Source organism: Pristiophorus japonicus, chromosome 21 (genome assembly GCF_044704955.1).
Source record: "Pristiophorus japonicus isolate sPriJap1 chromosome 21, sPriJap1.hap1, whole genome shotgun sequence".
In the NCBI taxonomy this organism is placed as follows: domain Eukaryota; kingdom Metazoa; phylum Chordata; class Chondrichthyes; family Pristiophoridae; genus Pristiophorus; species Pristiophorus japonicus.
The window spans coordinates 1268428-1287644 of record NC_091997.1 but is presented as its reverse complement, the minus strand read 5'-3'; the positions used below and the strand labels follow the sequence as shown (position 1 = coordinate 1287644).

General features: G+C 45.4%; 1 protein-coding gene across 3 annotated transcripts in view; it reads right to left on the bottom strand.

The window, feature by feature from the left end:
* The window catches only part of tbx21 (T-box transcription factor 21), a 119241-nt gene that overhangs the window by 89347 nt on the left and 10677 nt on the right, over window positions 1-19217 (bottom strand). For 2 of the 3 annotated variants that reach the window (XM_070863978.1, XM_070863977.1), the window contains exon 2: window positions 6267-6399. The gene's annotated coding sequence lies outside the window, so the exon portion shown is untranslated. Of the gene's footprint in view, window positions 1-6266; window positions 6400-13599; window positions 13631-19217 lie in introns of those variants that run through there. The other variant, XM_070863979.1, reaches the window with a different exon arrangement.

Sequence of the window (19217 nt, the reverse complement as noted above, 5' to 3'; positions counted from 1 at the left end):
CTTTAGCACCCTGAGAGAAGTGGTTAGCGTTTGATTTAGTGCTCCGCTTCCCCCTTGCAGCGCTGAAGCTGAATTTCCCGGCAGGAGAGAATCATTAGTGGCTGGCTTTTTCTACTTTTCAAAAGTTAACACGCTATGGAATTTCTAGCCCATAAAGTCTGATTTCAACAGAGCCAAAAGGGTGACTTATAAAACAAAATGATAATGTTATTGCTGTCAGGCATTGTATTCCCTGCGATCGCCACTGGCCGTGGAAGGCCTGAAGCCTACTGGCGGACACCGCGTGCTCCTTCACCAGGACGGGTTTACAGGTCCAGCGTGGGGCCTGTGGTACAAGGGTTGGTGCTGTTCCCTGCATTTTTCTTGCAGCTGTGGTGCTGTAAGAATCAGGTCCGTTGCACCCCGAAGAGGACGAAATCCACACACTGACTTCGGGAGGAGCTCCTCAGCCACAGGGAGAAGATGATTGAGGAGGACTCTAGTGACGACTTTCCCAGTGGCTGATAACAGGGAGATTCCTCTGTAGTTGCCACAGTCGGACTTGTCCCCTTTTTTAAAGATGGTCCAGATGAGAGAGATGAGACCATGTATTTGTGCCAATAGTTCCTCTCCACCATACTTTAGTGCTTCAGTGGTGATTCCATCTGCTCCCGTTGCCTTGTTGTTCTTAAGCTGGCGGATGGCCTTTTCTACCTTGTGCAGGACTGGGGTTTTATTGTGTTGGTGGCGGGTGGCATACTGCGGGATGGAGTCGAGGGCACTCGAGTCGAAGACAGGGTCTCGGTAAAGGAGATCTTCGAAGTGCTCCTTCCAGCAGGTCCCAACTGCCTTGGTGTCCTTGATGAGTGTCTCCCCATTCTTGGCCAGCAGTGGGGTGAGGCCTTGGGTGTTTGGGCCGTAGGTGGCCTTGACTGCGATGAAGAATCCTCGCACATTGTGAATCCCTGTGGTGTACTGTATGTACAATACAGCTTTAAGAGTCACAAATGAAACCATCTACAGTCTGCACGCTCCCAAAAAAATTACCACCGCTCTATTTTTATACATTTAAAAAAAATGCAAGTAATTGAAATGTAGCTTTCCTTTTTTCTTCAAAGAACATTATTTGGGGAAGGGGGAGGTAAGGGGAATGAGATGCTTTGTAGCTGGTTAACTGTTACTTCTGGAAATGTGCCAAGAGAGGATGTGTAAAGGAATCTGCCTTCCATCCCATCTGGCCTCCCCTATCATATGTTAAATGTGCGATCGTGCCTTGTCCCCTGCAGTCCAACAGTCTGCCCTGTCAAGGCATTTCAGATGTGGCGCGATAACCCTATCCTCGGCAGCTGCTCTCCGCAGCCTCTCTGCCAAGCAACAGAATGGAATTATTACCGTCTAAATATAAACCAGGAAGACGCAGATTACTCGGCTCTTGCGCTGGGGCATATTTTCGCTGTGTTCCCGTGGGGGCGGCTCATGTGACACAGGGTGCGAATACCACACGTTATTAATTATCAGTCTTGGTGGGTGGTCTCCTGCCCTGACGGTCTTTTTAAGCAACAAATAAGTGCAGGGTTTCACCTATACACACACACACCTATATAGATGCACATAGAATGGAGTCAGGTCATTGCCAGCGAATGGACTTACGGCACACTGCTCATTCGCCAACTGTATTTCTAACTCGTTAAAATCCTTTAGCATTCCCCTCGCTTGGATTTGACTTTCCCCAAGTTTCACACCTCATTTCTTGCTGTATGCAGTTGCTCTGAAACATTGGCCAAGTGGAGGTTCTACACACTGGCACCTAGACGGTGAGTGTCGGGGGCTATTTATTCATGGGGGGAATCATAACTGCGCTTGCCATGGGTGGCGGTACTAGACAGCCGTCAGGGAAAGAATACTTTGTCCATCCCTAAACCTTAGAGCAGCCCTGGTTGACTGCTGGCAACTCAACAACAACAACCTGTGTTTATCTAGTGCCTTTAACACAGTAAACGTCCCATGGTGCTTCACAGGAGTGCAAATCTGACAATAATTGACACCGACCAAAAGAAGGACGGTGACGAGGCAACTTTAAAGGGGAGTCTGAAAGGAGGGAGGAGAGGCTGGGTGTTTTATGGAATTAATTCCTGAGTTTAGGGCTTAGACAGTTGAAGGCACATCCTCCAATGGTGGAGTGAAGGAAGTGGGGGGACTTAACACAAACCAGGCACTAATCCTCAGGCTGTCCTATCCAATGTCTGCTGAACTCTTGCTCTGTAAAAGCACCTCTAAGAGTGTTGTGAATGAAATTGAGAAAACTCCTGCGAGCAGGTTGAGGAACAGGATGCAGTCTGGAGAAACTTGGGGAGAAACAGAACTGAATGAAGGATTCTCGGGGCCCTGGGTACCAAGAACATTCATCTCACCCTCCACGACTTAATATCTATCCCAACAGAGAAGCCTGGGCAGTTGTTTTCTGGTGCTGGGGCTCACAGGTGTTGATGGGTGGTAACTTGCTGAGAGGTTGTTGCCCCTGGCTGGAGTGTCTAAAACTAGGGGACACAGTCTCAGGATAAAGGGAAGGCCATTTAAGACCGAGATAAGGAGGAATTTCTTCACTCAGAGGGTTGTGAATCTTTGGAATTCTCTTCCCCAGAGGGTTGTGGATGCTGAATCTTTGAGTATATTCAAGGCTGAGATAGATAGCTGTTTGGTCTCTAGAGGAATCAAGGGATATGGAGATCGGGCAGGAAAGTGGAGGTGAGGTCGATGATCGGCCATTATCTTATTGAATGGTGGAGCAGGCTCGAGGGGCCGCGTGGCCTGCTCCTGCTCCTGCTCCTATTTCTTATGTTCTTGTTTCAATGGGATCAAGAGCAGGGAAGTGAATTCCTTGGGGTTTTAACAGGCAGGATTCCCATTGGACACGGCTTGCTGCCCTTGATAGGGGCCCCACATTTGGTTGGGACTTCTGCGCACTGGTCCTGCAGGCTTGTGTGTTAATGTTTCCTGAGATAAAGGGAGTTGGTTGTGGAAAGCAGATACTGCATTCAGCTTTTGACGAGGTCCCTGAAGGGGCAGTGTGTTGACCATGCATTTAGCAATGAATTGTATGCAATTAACATTCTCAAGCTCCAATACTATCAATGGTGATTCTTGGAGCGTTACCTTCAGGAGGATGTCTGGATGAATCAAATAAAACAGGTTTGGTTTGATTGTGTTTAGACCAAGCTAACTGTCCTTTACTTTCTGACAAGAGTTTCATCCTGTTCTCAATTAGCACTCAATCAACTGTCTCGGGGGAACTTGTAAGAAGATAGTGAGTTAGCATCAACAAAGACTTGATGCAATCCATGGGGGTGCCGTTATTGTAACAAAAGAATAGTAAATTCACGATCTAACCAGCTTTCCATAGCTTCTACCCCAGGTGTACTGACATGATTTTGGGATTGGGGAAGTGTCAGAGACTTCACAGGGGTCCTTTAGGTTTACTGTCTACCTCTAGAATCAAAGGTTTTCCCCCTTGCCTTCCCTCTACGTTGTGTAAGTCCAACAGCAACTTGTTTTATGTGGCATCTGTAACGAAAAACATGTCCCAAGACGTTTCACACATCGGCATAATGAAAATCCATCTGCTAGTTACTGAATCCCATTGATTACTATAAGCTTTTCCTTTCAAAGCTCCCACCCCCGGTGTTAAGGCATTGACTCCCTCACTGAGGTTCAGGTCCATGGGCACCAGTCTGCTGCCCAAGTGGCCAAACTTCATGTGAGCCTTGCCAGTGAGTGCCAACAGGCTAATTGACCAAAGTTGCGTTGCAGCATAGCCTAAGGGTGCCCTCACCTGCATCGCCAGCAGGGATCATTGGATAGAGATCAGGAGTGGGACCCGAGCCCACTCTCCGCGCCCCTCCTTCCCTCCCTAGCCAGATGCTGATGCCACTTGTAGCACCCGTACTACCCCACCAACTGAGAGTTGGTAACCCAACACAGACGGGGGAATGAAAGCGGGGCCCTTTCTGTTCTGGATATCGCAGCTGTTCGATGAATACCTTTCCCGCACCATTGAGGGAAGCTTTCAAAAAAGTTAAGTGATAATTTTCTCTTGTTCCTTCACTCCCGGGAACAAAGGTTTGCTTTCGACAGACTCTGTTTCATAACATTTTAAGTTCCTAAAAACCTTTTTCATTTACCTAAAGTGGAAAACACACAAACACACACACACATGCATACAGACTAACCGTGCAGCTCCACAAAGTCAGACAGTGTAGTTTGAACTGTGAAATGAGCTAATTACCATCTTAGAGAGGTGTTAACAAGCTGCAAACACGGTCTGTCTGGCAGGAGAAGATTAACTTGCTTTGGCTCTGTTTGCATTTCTTAAAGTAACTCCTACCCCTCCCCTGATCCCTTGTGTTGTTAACCTTGCGCACCGAGTCAGTAAATATTCTCCCCCCACCAGAGGTACTCCTGATGCCATAAGCAATCCTATTATCAAGTGCTTAACTTTGGACCCTCTTGGTGCAGTGACATTATTAGACTGCACCACACAAATACGAGGGAGGGCCAGATTGTGAAGAGCGAGTGAGATGGATCTGTTTGAGCATTGAGGAAGTGAACTGACACACAGACATACCAAGGCCAAATCTACACATTACTGTCAAGTTCAAAGAGAAACTTAAGTTAGCTGTGCCCACAAGACAATTTAAAAACACAGAATCACATAGAATTTACATCACAGAAACAGGCCATTCGGCCCAACTGCCCATGATGTGGCAAGAATGACTTTCTGTGTATTTTCTCTTGTTCCTTCACTCTCGGGAACAAAGGTCTGCTTTCGACAGATCCTGTTTCCTAACATTTAAATTCCTAAAAACCTTTTTCATTTACCTAAAGTGGAAAACTTTCTCTCTCCAAAAAAGAGAATGATATAGCAGGTGACCTAATAGAGATCTTTACTAGTGTCAGCTGTGACTCAGTAGGTATAGCACACTCTCCTCTGAGTCAGAAGGTCGTGGGTTCAAGTCCCACTCCAGGGACTTAAGCACAAAAATCTCGGCTGATGTTCGTTTTTCAGATGAAACGTTAAACCGAGGCCCTGTCTCTTCTTTCAGGTGGACATAAAAGATCCCATGGCGCTATTTCAAAGAAGAGCAGGGGAGTTATCCCTGTTGTCCTGGCTAATATTTATCCCTCAATCAACATAACAAAAACACAGGTTATCTGGTCATCATCACATTGCTGTTTGTGGGAGCTTGCTGTGCGCAAATTGGCTGCCATGTTTCCCACATGACAACAGTGACTACATTCCTAAAGTTCTTCATTGGCTGTAAAGCGCTTTGAGACATCCAGTGGTCGTGAAAGGCGCTATATAAATGCAAGTCTTTATTTATTTTGAAGGGGTTTGGCATCCACGGCTTCACTATTCCAACGCCCTCCTGACCAGCCTCCCATCTTCCATCCTTCATAAACTTGAGCTCATCCGAAGCTCTGCTGCCCGTATCCTAACTCGCACCAAGTCCCGTTCACCCATCACCCGTGTACTCACTGACCTACATTGGCTCCCGGTCCAGCAAGGACTCAATTTTAAAATTCTCATCCTCATTTTCAAATTTCTCCCTGGCCCTGCCCCTCCCTATCCCTGTAACCTCCTCCAGCCCTACAACACTCCGAGACAATCTCCACTTTCCCAATTCTGGCCTCCTTTGCACCCTGATTTGAATCGCTCCACCATTGGCGGCCGTTCCTTCTGCTGCTCAGGCACTAAGCTCTGGAATTCCCTCCCTAAACCTCTCGAATACTCTCTCCGTCTTTTAAAATGCTCCTTAAAACCTCTCATCTGCCCTAATATCATCTTAAGTGGCACGGTATCAAATTTTATTTCATAACGCTCAAAGAAGCGTCTTGGGACATTTGACTATGTTAAATGCATAATATAAATGCATGTTGTAGTAATAGTATGGGTATATTCAGATTTGGCTCTTTGACTGACTGACAGGGACTATCTGTGGAAAGTCTGTACAGTGAAGTATTGCCTCTGCTTCCGCCAGTGCCCAAAGATCAGCTATTTCTGAAATCACCTGCCGTATTTAGTCCTGTTACCTGACGAATTGCAGCTGTTAACTCCTGTCGGGTAAGTAACACTCTCTGTTGCACGAATTCAACGTACACAATCTCCAGTTGTTGGAGTTTGGAGTTTCACGAGTTTAACAAGCAGCAAGCTTTTACCCCTTCACTCTACACGTGTGAGTGTGCGCGGTGTTATCAGCTCATTCGACCCCCACCCTAACGGGTTTTCTTACCTCCTTCAGCTAAAGTAGGGAGGTCACGTGATGAAACCTCCAGGAATGCATCCAACCAGCAATCCGAATCCCATGTCTCACTGCTGTCGGCCAGGGCATCAGTGGGCAATGCTACCCCATTGTGCATCAATTCCTTGAGGAGAGAAAGGAGGTGATTACTTTTGAGGAAGATAAGGGAGAGGGGAAAAAGGGATGACATTTAAACTAAAATGGGAGCTTCTGGATCAAAATAGACAAGTCTGAGAGTTTGGGCTGCAAGAGCTTCAATATCCCGGCCCTTTTACCAAGTTCCTTTGCCAGGGAGTGGAGACACTGGGCCAATGATTTCCTTCTGCGCTTTAATTTCTATGCTGCTATAACTAATGTAGAAAGCTGCTACACTGTTCGCAGACAATGATTCTCCTCACTTTTATCAACTTGTCACTGGTGATCCAATGTAGTGCAGTTTCACACCCATGCATTGCCAGTTGGCAGTAGTGAGGCACACATGTACTGCCAGTCAGTAATGATGGGCACTGGGAATGGAACAGTGCTAGCCATTGATCGTCTTGTACAAAGCATTCTTTTATTGAGCTTGCAGAATGACTTTGCTACTCCTTCTATTTGAAGATGGTGACCTTTGCATCCATGGGCATTTGCAGCTCTCCAGTATCTTCCTCAAGACCCAGACTTCATGTGGAAACCTTGTCAGTTAGTGTTGGCAGGCTGTTCAATCAAGGATGTGGGGAACATGTTATAGCTGAGCGGATTCTGTCCTCAGCTGATATGCAGTGCACATTTTGTCATTGGAAAGTCACTGGTAGGTCAAGTGATTTGTCATCACTCAGACACTGGCATTTTCACTGCCTCTGGGACTTTTTTAATGCATAGAATTACATAGAATGTACAACACAGAAACAGGCCATTCAGCCCAACTGATCCATGCCGGTGTTTATGTTCCACATGAACCTCCTCCTATCCCTCGTCATTTATATAGCGCCTTTCATGACCACCGGACATCCAAAAGCACTTTACAGCCAATTAAGTACTTTTTGAAGTGTAGTCACTGTTGTAGTAGGAAACGCGGCAGCCAATTTGTGCACAGCAAGCTCCCACAAACAGAAATGTGATAATGACCAGATAATCTGTTTTAGTGATGTTGATTGAGGGATAAATATTGTCCAGGACACTGGGGAAAACTCCTCTGCTCTTCAAAATATTGCAATGGGATCTTTTACATCCACCTCAAAGAGCAGACAGGACCTCGGTTTAACGTCTCATCCAAAAGACAGCACCTCCAACAGTGCAGCACTCCCTCAGCACTGCACTGGGGTGTCAGCCTAGATTTTTATGCTCACAGCTCTGGAGTGGGACTTGAACCCACAACCTTCTGATACAGCGACAAGTGTGCTGCCAGCTTGATCTTCTATTACGTAAGAACATAAGAAATAGGAGCAGGAGTAGGCCATTTGGCCCCTCGAGCCTGCTCCACCAGTCAATAAGATCATGGCTGATCTGATCATGGCCTCAACTCCACTTTCCTGCCCGCTCCCCATAACCCTGCACTCCCCAATCATTCAAAAATCTATCTATCTCCACTTTAAATATATTCAATGACCCAGCCTCCGCAGCTCTCTGAGGTAGGGAATTCCAAAGATTCATGACCCTCAGATTGAAGAAATTCCTCCTTCACTTCTGTTTTAAATGGGCGACCCCTTATTCTGAAACATTCCCCCCTAGTTCTAGATTCTCCCATGAGGGGAAACATCCTCTATGCATCTACCCTGTCAAGCCCCCTCAGAATCTTATATTTTTCAATAAGATCACCTCTCATTCTTCTGAACTCCAATGAGTATAGGCCCAAACTGCTCAACCTTTCTTCATAAGACAACCCCTTCATCTCAGGAATCAACCCAGTGAACTTTCTCTAAACTGCCTCCAATGCAAGTATATCGTTTCTTAAATAAGGAGACCAAAACTGTACGCAGTACTCCAGGTGTGGTCTCACCAATGCCCTGCACAGTTGTAGCAAGACTTCCCTGCTTTTATACTCCATCCCCCTTGCAATAAAGGCCAACATTCCATTTGCCTTAATTACTTGCTGTGTCTGCATGCTAACGTTTTGTGTTTCATGTACAAGGACCTCTGTACCACAGCATGTTGTAGTCTCTCTCCATTTAAATAACAGTTTGCTTTTTTATTCTTCCTACAAAAGTGGATAACCTCACATTTTCCCATATTATACTCCATCTGCCAAATTTTTGCCCATTCACTTAACCTATCTATATCCATTTGCAGATTCTTTGTGTCCTCCTCACAACTTGCTTTCCCTCCTATCTTTGTATCATCAGCAAATTTGGCTACATTACACTCAGTCCCTTCATCCAAGTCATTAATATAGATTGTAAATAGTTGAGGCCCCAGTACTGATCCCTGTGGCACCCCACAAGTTACAGTTTGCCAACCTGAAAATGACCCATTTATCCCGACTCTCTTTTTTCTGTTAGTTAGCCAATCCTCTATTCATGCTAATAAATTACCCCAACCCCGTGAGCTTTTATCTTGTGCAGTAACCTTTTACATGGCACTTTATCGAATGCCTTCTGAAAATCCAAATGCACCACATCCACTGGTTCCCCTTACCCACCCTGCTTGTTACATCCTCAAAGAACTCTAGGAAATTTGTCAAGCATGATTTCCCTTTCATAAAACCATGCTGACTCTGCTCGATTGTATTATGATTTTCTAAATGTCTTGATACTACTTCCTTAATAATGGACTCCAGCATTTTCCCAATGACAGATGTTAGGCCTATAGTTTGCTGCTTTCTGTCTCCCTCCTTTTGTTGAATAGTTGGCATTACATTTGTGGTTTTCCAATCCGCTGGGACCTCTCCAGAATCCTGGGAATTTTCGTAGATTACAACCAATGCATCCACTATCTCTGCAGCCACTTCTTTTAAGACCCTACACTATGGGCCATCAGCTCCAGGGGACTTGTCCACCTTTAGTCCTATTAGCTTGCCTAGTATTTTTTCTCTAGTGGTAGTGATTGTTTTAAGTCCCTCCCTACCTATTGCCCCTTGATTATGTATTATTATTGGGATGCTTTTAGAGTCTTCTACCTGAAGACCGATACAAAATATTTGTTCAAAGTCTCTGCCATTTCCCTGTTTTTCATTATTAATTCCCCAGTCTCATCCTCTAAGGGACCAACGTTTACTTTAGCTACACTATTCCTGTTTATATACCTGTAGAAGCTCTTACTGTCTGTTTTTATATTTCTTGCCAGTTTACTCTCATAATCTATCTTCTCCCTCTTCATCATTTGTTTAGTCGCCCTTTGCTGGTTTCTAAAAATTTCCCAATCCTCTGTCCTACCACTAGTCTTTGCAGCATTGTATGCCTTTGTTTTCAATCTGATACCATCCTTAACTTCCTTAGTTAGTCATGGATGGTTCATCCTTCTCTTAGAATCTTTCTTTCTCACTGGAATATATCTTTGCTGAGAGTTATGAATATCTCCTTAAATGTCTGCCACTGCTTATCTACCTTTTAACCCTATAATCTATTTTCCCAGTCCACTTAGCCATCACTGTCTTCATACCTTTGTAATTGTCTTTATTTAAGTTCAGGACACTAGCTTGAGGCCCAAATTTCTTAGAATTTGAAATTCTAACATGCTATGACCACTCTTCCCTAGAGGATCCTTTACAATGAGATCATTCATTAATCCTTATTTCACATTACCAAATCTAAAGTGGCCTGCTCCCTGTTGGTTCTACAATGTATTATTCTAAGAAACCATCCCAAATACACTCTATGAACTTATCCTTAAGACTAGTGTTGCCAATTTTATTTGTCCAATCTATATGAAGATTAAAATCGCCCACGATTATTGTTGTACCTTTCTTACAAACCTCCATTATTTCTTGATTTATACTCTGTCCTACAGTGAAGCTACTGTTAAAGAAGAAGAGGAAGAATTGTAATTAGAATTATTATTGGAATTACAGCAGGTTGGTCTAAAACCTGTTAAATCATTGTGGATCTTCTAATGAAGTCTAATGAAACTGAATCCCATTCACGGTGGAGTTATTACTGGATTCTATTATTGTACGCCCATCCCCTACATCCCTACTGGAGACTCCAATGTACTCCTAACACAAACAAGAGTGATTGGCTTAACAAAGATGTGATGAAACAGTCAACAATTACTGCACAGGCCATTTTTCTGCCCTCCCAGCTGAACATTTTTACACAGACTTTCCAATACAATCTTCCTTGCCAATCCTCCTTTCTATCTATGCCAAGTGGCAAAATGCCAACCATTGAAGGGGCCACTGAAAACCAAGTAAAATTCAATGGCTGCTTCGATTGCATAATCTACAAGTACCATATTGAACAATGGCTTGTGATGGTCTTTAAATCTTTAGCATTCTGTGACTAATGTAAAAAAATCATGCCAAATTTCAGCTTGTCTAACCCATTTTATTTGAGAAATGATCTCCCCAGTGTTCTTGTCTTTCTTGTCACTGAGGTAAGCTTCTTTCAGTGGTATTCATCACTTGCCAGGTGGCCATTCTTCCGCTAGGTGGCCATTCTTCAGATGTGGGCACAGACAGCAAGTGCTGGTGGATTATCAAACTGGGAATGACATTGCAGCCACACTCAGTATATTCTCATCTGATGACTATGTACCTACATATATTCTGTTAGGGGGTGGTCTGATAGCAACCAGGAATACAACAACAAAATAATAACAACTTGTATTTATATAGCGCCTTTAATGTAGTGAAACATCCAAAGGTGCTTCACGGGACAAAAGTTTTGACACCGAGCCACATAAGGCAAATTAGGTCACGTGACCAAAAGCTTGGTCAAAGAGATAGGTTTTAAGGAATGACTTGAATGAGGAAAGAGAGGTAGAGAGGTGGAGAGGCTTAGGCAGTGAGTTCCAGTGCTCAGGGCCTAGGCAACAGAAGGCACGGTCAACAATGGTTCAGCGATTATAATCAGGGATGCTCAAGAGGGCAGAATCAGAGGAGTGCAGACATCTCGGGGGGTTGTGGGGCTGGAGAAGATTACAGAGATAGGGAGGGGTGACGGCATGGAGGGATTTGAAAACAAGGATGAGAATTTTGAAATCGAGGCGTTGCTTAACCGGGAGCCAATGTGGGTGAGCGAGTACAGGGCTGATGGGTGAGTGGGACTTGATACGAGTCCGGACATGGGCAGCCGAGTTTTGGATGATGGCAAGTTTATGTAGGGTAGAATGTGGGAGGCCAGTCAGGAGTGTGTTGGAATAGTCAAGTCTAGAGGTAACAAAGGAATGGGGGTACTAGTCAATTTTCTCTTCTGTAGTCCAGGGATACTGTGGCAGTTGTAGCACCCATGAGGTGCCCAAGCTGAGGTCTTACTCAGTACAGATTGTGGATCAAAATTGTTGCCTTTCTGGTCTGTATGGTTAAGAGATAGAAACTTCACCTCTGCACCTTTGGGATGCCTGTTAACCATGTATTTAAAAAAAACATTAGTGATAGATGTGTGAGCAAGATATTGATTCCACTAGACCCTAGGGAATGGACTTCAAATTCCCTCTAATAGCAGATTGGTTACATCCAAACTCAACAGCTGTGGTCTTTTATTGGCAAAAAACAATTATTGGGAATGTTGAATCATCGAACTTTACAGCACAGAAGGAGGCCATTCGGCCCCTCACAATTCTTCCTGCTCTCCAAGAACTTGTCCACTTAAACTCACACCCCTGGCCTTTCTCTTTACCTTTTTAAAATGCTTTCTTCAAATATTTATCCACTTCTTGTAATGTATGCACCTGTGAGTATAGAGCTGTTGAGTTGGGAGTGGTTTAGCCAGTTACGTGAGGTTCACAAGCCTTAATAAAACCCCAGCCAGTTGGGTTCAGGGAATCCACGATGAGGCAGATGGTTGTGAGCCTGGTGGATGAACTGGTAATGTGAAGTGTGAAACCTTTGCTAATAAACCAACTAGTTCTTAATAGCAATGTGTTGCTATGAATTCGTAAACAAAGAACCCATGAAGCAAATACATTACACTTCCCTTTTTAAAAACTATCATGGATATTCTTCCGTTACTGTTTCTGGTGGGGCTTTAGTGCGAATGGTTTCATGAGGAGGAGGTGCGTCTCATGGAAAAGCTGAGCTTGGAAAGGGATGAGGATAGATAGGAGAGAAACTAGAGAAAGAAACTTAACGGGATTGGGCAAAGAGGGTGACTTGGGTGTGGGGTGGGGTGGGGTGGGATCTGGTGGGATGGGTAAAAGGAAAAGGGGGCTGCAGCTGAATGGAAAATCACAATCGCAGTGACCAAGAAGTCCTTGAGTTCCTCACACTTGTTGGAGGTGAGGGGGCAGGGTAGAGGGTTTTAAAGCAATGCTAAGTGATGCCCCATGCCAAAGACCGCCCTAAATGGAAGAAGTGCATCCAGGAGGGCGCTGAGCACCTCAAGTCTCATCGCCGAGTGCATGCAGAAATCAAGCGCAGGCAGCAGAAAGAGCGTGCAGCAAATCAGTTCCATCCACCGTTTCCCTCAACGACTATCTGTCCCACCTGTGACAGTGACTGTGGTTCTTCTATTGGACTGTTCAGCCAGCTAAGGACTCATTTTAAGAGAGGAAGCAAGTCTTCCTCGATTCCGAGGGGCTGCCTATGATGATGATAAGTGATGATGATGTTGAACGAATCAGGCTCTTACAGACATTAAGTATCATTGAATCCTGTTTTTGTTTAGTAGGAGGCCGTCAAGACAGTGGGAGACTTCAACTTTGCTAATATGTACTGATAGCCCCTCAGGCCAAGCAATGGCCTTCATTGCAGGCTTGTAGACAGCTTTCCTTTATCTTCCTCTCTTTAAATCCAAAGTTTTTCCTACGTAGTGTCAAATTAGGTCAAAGCATTTCTTTAGCTTGCTTTAGGCATAAGGTCAACGGTAAAATAACATCAAGTTGCAAAAGGCTTATTATATAAGATACCTGACCACTGACTCTTTATAAATGTGTTAAAATCGAAACTTCTAAAATACAGAGATGAAAGCAGAAAGGAGAAGGAAGAGGAGGCAAGGACATCAGCTTCATCAGAGGAGAATGGTGATGAAGCCTTGTAAACGGAGGTTCTGAGGAATCTGCGGTACTGACGGGCATCCACGGAGAGTGTTGGGAAGAATGGAACACGGTAATCAGAAGCAGAGATTTGGAATCTACAGCCCAAAAAATGAAGGGTCCAGTTTTCTGCATCCCCTCGACATTGTCCAGGGATTTCCAGGGCTTGCCCGCGGTTAGGGGAATGGAATTGGGTGTGTGCCTGCAATGGGCTCACGTGATGATGAGGTCTTCGGTCTCTTTTTTCCATAGGATGTCCTGATGCAGGGTGCCCCAAGAAGCTGGCAGAAGGCTTGTGCCAATTAATTGAATCAATCTGGAATAAAAAGCTAGCATCAGTAATGGTTTTAATGATTGTCGTTAAAAACCCATCTGATTCACTAATGATTTTAGAGTAGGAAATCTGCTGTCCTTACCTGGTCTGGTTGATATGTGACTCCAGACCCAAAGCAATCTGGTTGACTCTTAACTGCGCTCTGAAATGGCCTAGCAAGCCACTCGGTTGTGTTAAAACCTCCCCACTTTCCCAGACACTTGAAAACTGCCTGACAGTGAGCTGCAGTAAAGACCAAAGGCAAGCGCAAAATGTTTTCAAGTACTCCTCCCTCAGATCTTCGAGCCTTGGGCCAGGACTGTAGCTGCAGACCATTCAGACTTGGAGCTGCACTCCATTTTACTTTCTCTTTTGCTAGTGCAGGCCTATATCGGAGGGCTAGATTAATGTCCTGGGGCAGGAAATTCCAGTGTAACTGATAGATGCAGCACACTTTGGGTGTGCAACACTGGGGCAGAGGGGGTGGGAGGGGGGAGGCAGGAAACAAATGAAGAGTTCCCCTTATGAGAGCACAGTTTCAGGTACAGTAGCATAGTGGTTATGTTCATAGAATCACAGAATGGTTACAGCACAGAACGAGGCCATTCGGCCCATTGAGCCTATGCCAGCTCTCTGCAAGAGCACTTCAGCTAGTCCCACTCCCCCGCCCTTTCCCCGTAGCCCTGCAATTTTTTTTCTTTCAGGTACTTATCCCCCCCCAATTTCCTTTTGAAAGCCACGATTAAATCTGCCTCCACCACCCTCTCCGGCAGCGTATTCCAGATCCTAACCACTCGCTGCGTAAAAAAAAATTCCTCCTGTCATCTTTGGTTCTTCTGCCAATCGCCTTAAATCTGTGTCCTCTGGTTCTCGACCCTTCCACCAATGGGAACAGTTTCTCGCGATCTACTCTGTCCAGACCCCTCATGATTTTGAACACCTCGATCAAATCTCCTCTCAATCTTCTCTGCTCCAAGGAGAACAAGCCCAGCTTCTCCAGTCTCTCCAAGTAACTGAAGTCCCTCATCCCTGGAGTGATTCTCGTAAATCTATTACGCACCCTCTCTAAGGCCTTCACATCCTTCCTAAAGTGTGGTGCCCAGAATTGGACATAATATTCTAACTGAGGCCAAACCAGTGTTTTATAAAGATTCATCATAACTTCCTTGCTTTTGTACTCTATATGCCTCTATTCATGAAGCGCAGGATCCCGTATGCTTTTTTAACTGCTTTCTCAACCTGCGCTGCCACCTTCAACGATTTGTGCACATATACCATCAGGTCTCTCTGTTCATGCACCTCCTTTAGGATTGTACTGCCTTTTCTTCTTCTTATTACTAAAATCACTTTGCACTTTTCTGCATTAGATTTAATCTGCCAGTGTCTGCCTGTTTCACCAGCCTGTCTATGTCTTCTTGAAGCCTATCACTATCCTCCTCACTATTCACTATTGTAATGTATGCCTGGGTTTACCTGCCACCAGGAGAAGCAACCGTTGGGGGTCACTGTGCCACAGACACACACGTGCAGCCCTTGTATATAAAGAAAGCCTCCATGTTTAACCCTCACTTTGAGAGCTAATAAAATAGAGTCAGGTCGCACCTGATTGAGTTCACGGTACTAAGCCTATTGAGTTATTGCATACGCAACAACTATACTTCCAAGTTCTGAGTCAACTGCAAATTCTGAAATTGTGTCCTGTACATCCAAGTCCAAGTCATTAATATATATCAAAGCAGTGGTCCTAGTACCGACCCCTAGGGAACACCACTATATACCTTCCTCCAGTCCGGAAACCAACTGTTCACCACTACTCTCTGTGTCCTGTCACTTAGCCAATTTTGTATCCATGCTGCCACTGTCCCACTTTATTCCATGGGCTTCAACTTTGCTGGCAAGCCTATTATATGGCACTTCATCAAATGCCTTTTGGAAGTCCAGTTACTGGGCCATTAATGCCAAGGCCTGGACTAATAATTCTCAGAGCATGAGTTCAAACCTCACCATAGCAGTTTGAGAAATTAAATTAAATTGATTATAAACAAAATCTGGAGGAAAAACCTGGTATCAGTAATGGTGAGTGTGAAGTTATCAGATTGTCATAAAAACCCAACTTCTCCCTTCAGGGAAGGAAACCAATTTATATGTGACTCCAGTCCTGTACCAATGTGGTTGACTCCTAACTGCTCTCTGAAATGAGACTAGCGAGCTACTGGGGTGTATCAAACCACAACAAAAAAGTCACCACATGGAACTTCAGTGGTTGAAAGCAGTTCACTACTACCACCCTCTCGAGGGAAATTAGGGATGGGCAATAAATGCTGGCCATGTCAACGATGGCCACTTCCCGTGAATGAATAAAAAAATATATATTTTTGCATACAGTACAATGCTTCTCCTTTTGCTCAATACATCATCATACACATTTAATTACTAATCATTGAACTGATAAACCGATTATGATGGTCAGTGTAACTGCAGTCCTTGCTTCTCGAGTGGCAGCTGGTTAAACCACATGCCTCTGTGTATTTTTAACTGGCCATTGTCGTTTCATTGGTGGTTGTGGCTGTGTCTACAAGTGGTTGAAGCTCTACAATCGAGGCTGTTTAAAAGTTCTTGCTTTGAGCCGGTATCTCTCCTGTCTAAAAATGTCTCAAAACCTAAGAATAGACCAAACAGAGGTGCGTGTGTGGACAATTTACAAATGGAGACCTTGAGGCCCAGAAAGCGGTGGGCTGAAATGTCTCAGACTTTCAGTAAGGCCGCTTTGAGCCAGCTGTTGTGGGGAGTGTCATGCTAAGGCCAGCGGCTGAGAAGATCCAGTAATAAAACCCTATTTTACTGGATCTTCTGGTGGCCAGACTTATTTGAGTTTACTTTGGGATTGGCCCTGGCTACACTAGACCCATGTGCTGGGACTAGGTCGAGCAGTAGCACCCCACTAAAAAAGCAGCTTGGGTGGTGCAATATGCTTCCTATTTGATGCTTTTAATGGTCACTTCGGTGAAGGACAGGGGAAATGATGACTGCTACCCATGGGACTGTACCTCAGTGACGGAGGAAGTGCTACAGGGTAAACGGGGAGCGACCATGTCCCCGTCTGCTACAACTCCATCTGAAAATCTCTCATCTTACTAGCTCCTCTATGTTTTCAAAAGCTTACTCAAAGATTTTTCATTCCCTTAACAGTGTAGTCTTAGCTACGTCAGCTTAAGCTCAGTGATAGTATTTTCACCTCATTGTGGGTTCAAGCCCCACTCCAGAGACCCGAGCACATAATCCAGGCTGACACTTCAGTTCAGTGCTGAAGGAGTGCTGCACTGTCGGTATGTGCTATCTTCAGGATCAGATGGTAAAACAAGGCCCCATCTCTCCTCTCAGGGGGATGGAAATGGTCCCATAGTACTATTCAAACAAGAGCAGGGGAGTTCTTCTGGTCTCTCAACCAACTTTACTGAAACAGCAACAACAAATTGTATTTATATAGCGCCTTTAAGGTAGTAAAACATCGCCAGGCGCTTCACAGGGGTGCTATAAGGAAAGAAAATTGACCGAGCCACGCAAGGAGAAATTAGTGCAGATGACAAAAAGCTTGGTCAAATAGGTAAGTTTGAAAGAACGTCTTAAAGGAGGAAAGAGAGGTGGAGAGGTTTCGGCAGGGAATTCCAGAGCTTAGAGCCTAGGCAGCTGAAGACATGGCCATGAATGGTTGAGCAAGAGGGCCGTATTGGAGGCACGCAGATATCTCTGGGTGGTGGGGTGGACGGTTGTGGGGCTCAAGAAGATTACAGAGATAGGGAGGGGTGAGGCCATAAAGGGATTTGAAAACAAGGATGAGAATTTTTAAATCCAGGTCTTGCTTAACTGGGAGCCAATGCAGGTCAGCGAGTACAGGAATGATGGGTAAACGGGACTTAGTGCAAGTTAGGACATGGGCAGCTGAGTTTTGGATGATCTCAAGTTTACATAGGGTAGAATGTGGGAGGCTATCCAGGAGTGCGTTGGAATAGTCAAGTCTAGAGGTAACAAAGGCATGGATGAGGGCTTCAGCAGCGGATGAGCTGAGGCAGGGGCGCAGATGGGTGATATTGCAGTGGTGGAAATAGGCGGTCTTAGTTATGCTGCGGATATGTGGTCGAAAGGTCATTTTAGGGTCAAATATGACACCCAGGTGGCGAACAGTCTGGTTCAGCCGCAGACAGAAGTTGGGGAGAGGGATGGAGTCAGTGGCTAGGGAACGGAGTCAGTGGCAGGGACCAAAGATAATGGCTTCGGTCTTCCCGATATTTAATTTGAGAAAATGTCTGCTCATCCAGTACTGGATGTCTGACAAGCAGTCTGACAATTTGGAGACGGTGGAGGGGTTGAGAATAGTGGTGGTGATGTAGAGCTGGGTTTTGTCAGCGTACATGTAGATACTGATGCTGTGTTTTTGGATGATGTCGCCAAGGGGCAGCATGTAGATGAGAAATAGGAGGGACCAAGGATAGATCCCTGGGGGACACCAGAGGTAACGATGCGGGGGCGGGAAGAGAAGCCGTTGCAGGAGATTCTCGGGCTACAATGAGATAGATAAGAATGGAACCATGCGCGTAGTCCCACCCAGCTGGACCATGGTGGAGCGGCGTTGGTTGAGGATGGAGTGGTCAATCATGTCAAAGACTGCAGGCAGGTTGAGAAGTTGAGGAGGGATAGTTTGCCTTTGTCACGGTCACAAAGGATGTCATTTGTGACTTTGATGAGAGCCGTTTCGGTACTGTGGCCGGGGCAGGAACCTGATTGGAAGGATTCAAACATGGAAATGCGGGAAAGATGGGCACGGATTTGGAAAGCGACAGGACATTAAAGGACTTTGGAGAGGAAAGGGAGGTTGGAAATGGGGCAGTAATTTGCAAGGACGGAGGGGTCAAGGGTTTTTTTTTTGAGGAGAGGGGTGATGACGGTAGATTTGAAGGAGAGGGGGACCGTACCTGAGGAGAGAGAACCACTAACAATGTCAGTTAACATGGGAGCCAGGAAAGGAAGGGGCAGAGAGGGGATGTGGGCGGGGAGCGATACAAGGAAGTGGTCAGAGATGGCCTTATCTGTGATTGACACGATGGGAGTAGCGAGGGGCTGACTGTGAATATGGGTTGGGGAGTTTACACAGAGGGAAAGATTAAGGGAGGACAGGAGGCTAGTGAACTCAGAGGACAGAGAGCGTGATGAATTGAGATGGAGGTTGAAATCACTGAGGATGAGAAGTCGCTCGGTGCAGAGGGTGAAGGAGGAAAGCAGTGAAGATATCTCGGTAATTACATTTTTATGGTACTTGGGTGGGCGGAGGAGAATGAGAATTTTAAATGAGATGTGAGAGGGATGGAGTAAGGCGAGATGCTCAAAGGAGGAGAAAGTGCCGGAGGTGTAGGGGCACAGACCAAGGTGTGATTTGGTGATGAGAGCCACACAGCCACCACGGCGGTCTGGGCGGGGCAAGTGGTGGAAGGTATAGCCAGGAGGGGAGGGGTCATTTAAGGGTAAGG